Source organism: Choloepus didactylus, chromosome 24, assembly GCF_015220235.1.
Source record: "Choloepus didactylus isolate mChoDid1 chromosome 24, mChoDid1.pri, whole genome shotgun sequence".
NCBI classification, from domain to species: Eukaryota; Metazoa; Chordata; class Mammalia; order Pilosa; family Megalonychidae; genus Choloepus; species Choloepus didactylus.
This window is the reverse complement of record NC_051330.1, coordinates 25,474,615-25,483,355: the sequence shown is the minus strand read 5'-3', so window position 1 is coordinate 25,483,355 and position 8,741 is coordinate 25,474,615.

Here is an 8,741-nt window from a genome sequence, read left to right as displayed (position 1 = left end):
TCCAGTCCACGCAGTTCCTGGCTTTTTACCTACTTTCCTGGAGGAGTAACTAAAACATACAGCTCACCAGTCTGCCATCTTGCCCCCAGCTCAGAAAATATAGATCTTACACCAAATAAATATCTCCTCCCTTGTTCTTGCACAAAAGTTGTAGTTTTAAAACCCAGTCAGTATCATCTTTTACCCTTGGGCCTGATTTGCCTTAGTCCTAACCATATCTGCTTAGTTCATATCTCTAATTGAAGTCTGAACTCTTTTTCAGCTCTCTCAACAGTTGCCTTATGGGGTAATATTGACATTCACAGCTTCCAAGGTCTAGCTCCAAGTCTCAGACATCACATAGATACTCAGTGTTCCAGAGACTGACCAAGTTAGGCACAAGGAGCTCAGCATCTCAGATTTAGACATAACCATTACAACCCAGGAATAATGTGACTGCTATAAAAGCTTACAATCTAGGGGCCATTACAATAAGCATTCCCCTGATAAGGTGTGCCCTAAGATTCAGTTCTCAGAATTTACACATTGTTGTTAGTCCATATTAGTGAGGCATTATAATGTTTGTCCTCTCATTTCTGGTGTGCTTCACTCAAAATGCTGTACTCAAGATCCTAGCGGTGAAACCTTAATATTAGCGGTTTAATCTAATATTTAATCTAATCTTAATCTAATATCCACCTTAATATTGTACATTTTATCACAATCATTGACCACTCTAGGTGTCTAGCACTCATGTCCCTCTGTTTATTTTCACCTAGTTGCCTGTCTCATAGTTCATTCCTTCTTGTAGTTGCTTAATATTCTATTGTATGCATACACCACAGTTCACCATTTTGTTCATCAGAGAATGTACCCCTAGATGACCTGCATCCATTGCAAGTCATGAATACTGCCACCATAAAAACCAGTGTGCAAATGTCAGTTCATGTCCCTGTACTCAGATCTTCCAAGCATATACCCCACAGTGGGGTTGCAGAACCTTGTGACACCCACATAGCTAGCTTTTTCTGGAAACACCACACTATCCTCCAGATAGCTTACACCATTCTACTTTCCCACCAACAGTGAATACATACATCTCTCTACAATTTCTCTCTAGCACTTGTGTCCCTCTGTTTATTTTTTCCCTGCAACTTTATAAGGATATATTCAAATACCATACAATCATCCACAGTGTACAAGGAATTGTTAACATTATCATCATATAGCTGTGCATTCTTCATCACAATTATCACATATGTCTATTACTCAGAGAAAGTATTGTAACAAAAGAATAACAAAAAGGATAAAAGGAAAAGTAAAAATAAGATAAAATACAGCCACAAAGAGGAATAGGCGAAAAAAGTAAACAGACAAAAGAAAAAAAGAAAGAAAAATATTTAAAAATGGCAACTAAAAAGCCACAAAAGAGGTTAAAATAAAATAAAATACCATAAAAAAGCAGAACACTAATGCCAAGAATCCCATACACCTCCCTTATATCCCCCTCCTATAGGCTCTAGTTTGCATTGATTGTTTTTCCCCCAATACCACCCCCTTTTTAACACCTTGCAAAGTTGACACTCATTTGTGCCCCCTCATGCAAAAATATATTTGTACACTTTATCACAATCATTGACCGCTCTAGGTTTCACTAAGTCACACAGTCCCAGTCTTTAACTTCTCTCTCTCCTTCTGGTGTCCTACATTCCCCTAACCTTTTCTCTTTCAACTGCACTCACAGTCATCTTTGTTCAGTGTACTTACATTATTGTGCTACCATCTCCCAACATGTGCTCCAAACCTCTCTCTCCTGTCTTTTCCCATCTGTCTGTGGTGCTCCCTTTAGTATTTCCTGTAGAGCAGCTATCTTGATAAAACTCTCTCATTGACTGTCTGAGAATATTTTAAACTCTCCCTCATATTTAAAGGACAGTTTTGCCAGCTATAAAATTCTTGGTTGGTGGTTTTTCTGTTTCAATATCTTAAATACATCATAACACTGCCTTCTTGCCTCCATGGTTTCTACTAAGGAATCTTCACAGAGTCTTACTGATCTTCTCTTGTATATGATGGATTGCTTTTCTCTTGCTGCCTCCAGAATTCTCTTTGTTTTGACATTTGATAATCTGATTATTGAGTGTCTTGGTGTAAGTTTGTTTGGATCTATTCAGTTTGGAGTTCACTGGACTTCTTGAATTTGTAATTTTATGTCTTTCATAAGGGATGGGAAATTTTCAGTGACGATTTCTTCTATTATTGCCCCTGCCCCTTTTCCCCTCTCTTCCCCTTCTGGGACACCCATGTTACACACATTCATGCATTTCATGTTGTCACTCAGTCCCCTGAGACATCACTCATATCTCTCCATTCTTTCCCCCATCTGTTCTTTCATGTGTAGGGTTTCAGATGTCCTGTTCTCCAGTTCACGAATCTTTTCTTCTACCTCTTGAAATCTGCTGCTGTATGTCACTTTTGTGTCCTTCATCTCTTGTTGTGCTTTTCATTCTCATAAGTTCTGCCAATTGTTTTTTCAAACTCGATTTCTTGTGTTCACCCAATGTCTTCTTTATATCCTTCATCTCTTTTGCCATATTCCCTCAACTCACCGAACTGATTTTTTAATTGATTTTTAATTGATTTAGGAGATTTGTTTGATTAATAATTAGTTGTTTCATTTCCTGTATCTCAGTTGAAGTGTAAGTTTGTTTCTTTGACAGGGCCATATCTTCATTTTTCTTAGTGTAATTTTTTTTCCTAGGCATCTATTTCTTTGAATGCCCCAATCAGATTTTCCCAGATCAGAGAGGTCAGGTCTCAGGAAGAGGCTGTGTATTCAGTATTAAGTTTCCCTGAGGGTGGATCCTAGATGATTGGACTTTCCTATGAGGTCTCTAGACCCTGTGCTTTCCCTATCCAGCCCAGCAGGTAGCACTTGTCAGCCTGTAGCTCCCCACCAACATAAAGAGATAGGGTCCCTTTAATTCACAGTAGACCCTAACCTGATGAGGGGCCGAGAGTATCAGAAGCCAAGCTTAAGTTGTTTCTGGTTTGTTTGTTTGTTTTTCCCCAGGCCCTGGGGTCTGAATTCTCTGAGGGAGGGCAGCCACTTGAGCTAGTCCCAACCCCCTTCTCTTGGGGAAGATATGCCCCCAAGGGAGTTACCTTTTCCTCCTTTGTCTTTCTGGCTCTCTTATCTCCACTCTTGTCTGGGTCAGCAGGGGACTGAAGATGCCTGAGGCTTTCTCTAATGGCCTGTTCAGAAGGAAAGAAAAAAGTGGGAGAAGAGTAAAAGCCCCTTTTCAGAGCCAGTCCCCAGTCCCTCAGTTTTCTTGGGACACAGCCATCTTCCAGTATTCTGAAAAGTCTGTTTTTATTTATTTATGTATTTTTTCCCATCAGCTGTGCCTCCTCCCTGCTGTAAGGAATCTGCTTCCCTTCCTGCTCTGTGCTCATAGCTTGTATTCAGTAGTCCAAATGTGTTAATTAAAAATGCAATTGGAGCTTGGTTGAGTTACTTTCCCTGTAACCTGTTTCTTTCTTCACACAGCAGTGTTTCAGCTCCGCCTGCCCTGTCCGAGGGGGGAGGGGTTCAGCTCTGGGTTTGTGGAGCTTTACTCATGATTCTGTGCTACAATCTCAGCCACTCCACCCATTCCAGGCTGGTGTATGATGTGTGCCCATTCACGGATGTCTCCCAACAGTTGTTCCAGATTATTTACTAGTTGTTTCTGGTTATTTACTAGTTCCTCCAGAGGACTAACTAAATTCCATACCTCTCTATGCCGCCATCTTGCTCTGCCCCTCTAAACTGTATTTTGAAAGTTATCACCTTTCTGTATAAATATTATATTTCACAATAAGGAAAGAACTGAAACCCATAACATTCTTTGAAGTTTGCTCTCTACTTGTTAAATCATACTTTTAAAGGTATCGTTGTTATATATACATATATATATATAGCAAATTTCACAATAAAAATGTATTAAAAAACACAACTGGAAGTCTGAAAAACTGTCACAGCCAAATGGAGCCTAAAGAGACATACTAAATGTAATGTGGTATACTGGTTGGGATTCTAAAACAGAGAAAGTATTTTAAGGGAAAACTGAGGAAATCTGAATAAAGTATGGAGTTTAATAATAATGTACCAATATTTGTTCATTAAATATAACAAGTATACCATACTAATGTAAAACATTAATAATGGAGGAAACTGGATGTGGAGGATATGAAAACTCCCTGTACTATTTTTGCAATAATTTTCTAAATCTAAAAATGTTGTAAAATTTAAACATTTTAATTTTTGCCAAATTTTTGTAAGTAGTTTTTAAACCAAAAGTTTGTTTTAAGGATGAAAAGACAATCTTACACCTTCTTTGTTCATGATGTCATCATGGTACCTCCATTTTCATCACACTGCTTGGATATATTGAGGATTCAGAGGGAGAAGGCAGCAACAAAATTTCAGGAACTGGGTCAGTAGCCCTGATGATAGGGCAGGGTGGGGTGTGGATGCTTGGAGTAGGGTGACCAACCATCCTGTTTTGCCTAGCACTGAGAAGTTTCCCAAGATGTAGGACTCTCAGTGCTAAACCCAGAAAAATCAGAGTAATCTAGGGCAGCTGTCACCCTAGCAGGGGAAAGGAGTATGGTAAGGTAACAATGACTTTTATACTTTTGGGCCTTTCATTAGTGTCACAAATGATCTTTGGATCCAAATATACTAATATAAAATATTTCTAGCTTCATTTTAAAATTGTGGTCTTTTGGGGAGGAAGTGGGCTGGAGGAATCTGGAGTAGAAGACGACAAGCCTTGATGACAGTGCAAGAGTATGCAATATTTACCCAACTATCAACTCTTATTCCTCAGGAAGGGCTTCCCAATTTTTAATTGAGCACACGGCTGTCCAGAGTATAGACTACATTTCCCAGCCTCCCTTGCCATGTGTGGGCATAAGACTAAATTCTAGCAGGAAATTTAAGCTAAAGGATTGTGTGGCAGATTCCTGGGTACAACTCTTGCCTCTTTCTCCCTGTCCCTCCCCCATCTTTCCTTCTTCTGACTGGAACATATATGTGATTGGTAGAGCTCTAGCAGCTATCTTGGATTAAGAGAGTGAGGGTCACACCATAAAGATATTGAAATGGACCTGATTTATACAATGGACATGCCATATCTACTTATAATGCCTACCTCTAGGTTTTTTCCATGAGAGAGAATAAACTCTTTTATTTAGTCCACAGTCAGTTGGGGTTTTCTATCACTTGCAATTAAACTTAACCCTAACTACTACTTTCACCATCCTCAAATTACCAATGAGATGATGTAACTAATCCAAGGTCTAGAAAGTTATTAAGTGGCAGAAGCAGTCAATCCAGGGTGACTCCAAAGCCCCTGCTCTTAACCACTACATCATTCTGCTTCCTGGACTATTATTTTTCTCATCAAACCACATTAAATAGATATTGCTATGATTGAAAATTTTTACTCTTGTGATCAATTACATAAAAACATCTGAAATATATTTTGAAAAATGGCTGAAGTATCATGTCCATTTAACTGACTCAAATAATGTTTACTGTTCATAATTCAATAATAATTACTATATCATATTAAGTCAGTCCAGAAATTATGACTGAAATTCAGATGATCAGAACTTTTCTAATATCCAGTTCCTCTTAAAATACTACATTATAAAATCCTGTCTTGGAGGATTATTGTTATTGATATATATTTATACTTAAGGGCTTGGGTATACTGCAAAATGATTATAATCTGACAAATACCATGTCTAGTATATTGCATTAGTGTTCCCAGTTATTTGCTACCCCTCTGTGTGAGAAGATTACACTTTCACACACCACTGATATCAATGGAGCAGGAAATATGATGAATGGAATATTACAAAATTGACACATGCCACGTCTAAAAGAGACACTGCATGTTTCCATCATTGTTCTTTTCATTCTGTGACAAGAACAGCTTTTCTCAGGTAGGGACTGCTCTTCCAACCTAGATACTAGAATGAAAACCACAAATAGAACTCCTACACAGCTAATGAGTAATACTGTAGCGACTAAGATCTTGGGACTGTTGGTTCCCAAAGCATAACCTAGCAAAAGCAAATACATAACAGTAATGCATATTTTAGAATATATCTTGACATTATATATTATATTCATACTAACAACTGATATAAATTCCAGATGCTTCAGTTAAGGTTTAGAACAGATAAAAATTCTGTGCTTCATGAGGGAGGTGAAGAGGGGGTCTATAGACCCATATTGCAGCTTTAGACTAGTAGGAAAAGACCTTTGACTAAACTAAACTCTTGAACAGCACTCTGTGAGGCAAATTGGAGTCATCAATTTAAGGGAATCAGCATATAAGGAGCTCAAATTTCATAATAAGCCTTTTAGAAGATTTTTAAAACATTCTGTGGGTCATATGAAAAGTAGCAAAATTCCCTATAACTGGAGATAAATTGCTCTGTTTTCCAATTTTAGTGTGAAGAACCCTAAAGGTAATGTTTATGACATCTCTTATCCAATCCTGTTTGGGATCAAATGGAAGCAATAGCATTAGGTTATAATAATAATAATGTTTGCTAGATTAATAGTGTATCTGGGGCATTATGAACAGTTCCAAAAGCTGTAAGGACTGGCAAAAGTGTGCTGGCTATTAGAACTCCAACATTTGGAAAGGGTGGCTTAAGGAAAAATACAGTGTTTTAAACTTCATTTTCTGCTTTAAAGTTTCATGGCACACTCCCATAGCAATATGTTAAAAGAAAAATCCTACTGAGAAGAAAAACTTAGAGCAGATTTGCATATTCTCATAAAAAAACTCATGTCTCATATATACTTTAATTATAAAAGTAATTCAATCAAACAATACAAAAATATAGAGAGGAAAAACTGAAAGTCTCATTTTATCTCCCTCTGATCCCAATCCCAACCCCAAGAGGCAACCACTTTTAAAAGTTTGAAACTTATCTTTATATATGTGTGTACACATGTGTGAATTAACAGAAGCTTTCTCTTATTTAAGGGGGATCAAGCTATACATTTTGTTCTATGATTTTCTTTATTAATCAATATAAAAATACATCTTTCTGGATCAGTATATAGAGCTTCCCCATCATTCTTTTTTTTAACATTGCATAGTACTGCACAGTGTATCTCCATAATGTATATGATTATTTCCTGTTGATGGGCACTTAGCCTATTCATTTTTTTTTTACTTTTACAAACTAGTTTTACAAAGAGCATTCTTATATAGTATCAATTTAGAATATTGCAAAGAAGTCCATCTCCCAGAAATATTGACTATTAATCCCCAAGCAAGCGCCAGATAATTTGAACTCCTTGCTTAAAAGGGAGAAAAATGCATGGAGATGACTTCATGAACACACTTTTATTATGATGATGGTTGTGAGGAAAATGATGCTAACTACAATTTATGGAGTACACTACCTAGGTACATGAAAGGAAGCAATCTATAGGTACTCTTTTGAACTTTGCTTTTTTTTTTTTCATTTAACCATATATCCTGGAACTCACTCCATATAAATACATAAAGATCTTCCACTTTCTGTTTTTTACAGCTGCATGTTACCCAACTTTGTGGATATACCACAGTTCATTCACCTATATAAGTCTTGGTCTCCTATATATGGTTATTTAGGTTGTTTCCAATATGCATTTTCGTGTTGTCAGAGGAATATATTCAGTGTAAACTCCTAGAAGTGGGATTGGTGGATCAAAAGGCATGTTGTTTTGTTGGATATTGCCAAATTCACCTTCCCAGTTTGCACTACCAACAGCAACAACATACATTTCTTTGGCAGTACACATGCTTAAATAAGGATCAAAATAAGGTCCATACATTGCAAATGGTTGGTAAGTCTTAAGTCTCTTTTAATCTATGGGTTTTCCGGACTACCTCTGTCTCTTTTTTCTTTCAATTTATTTATCTAAGAAATCACATCTGTCCTGCAGAGGCTGAATTTTGATTACAGTATACCATAATGTCATTTAACATATAATTCTGTGCACTGTATTTCCTATAAATTGGCACTTGAAGTCCAAGGCTTAACCAGATTCAGGTTAAATTTTCTGGCCAAAATACTTCATAGAAGGTTTTGTGTACCTCTCTAAAAAGGCACCTAGTCAGTGGTAACCTAAAACTTTTAAAAAATATTTTATGTAAGTAAAACATACATTTTTAAAAATATGGAAAATGAAGAACAAATATAAACAATCACCTCTAATACCACCACTTAGATGTTCCTTTAAAAAATAATTTATTATTATTTCTCATCAGGTAATAAAATCACAGAATTTGGTGAATAAAACCACAGACTCTGTTAAACAGTAATTAGGATGGCTTTCTTGCTCACAAGCATGCCCCAATGGTCTTATCTATGCTATTCGACCCTGCCTCCCTGGCCATTCTTGACTCAAGCTAGTCAATCAGAATCTCTTGGCAAGGAATTCAAAACTTTGAGACACAGAAACAGCATTCATTTTGAAGAAGACAAGAATCATGTTAATAGAAGCACCTTAGAAAGAAAATATAGGGAATTTATGTTGCTAAGGTCCCTGATCAGAGAAGTGCTTATTCCTGCTTAGGTATTAAACTCTTTCTTTGATTCTGTGAGCTACCTCAGGATCTTTTCGATAAATATTCCTTATTTTACCTGTATTAGCCAGATTTGGATTCTGCTATCTGCAACCAAAAGAACCTTTACAACTA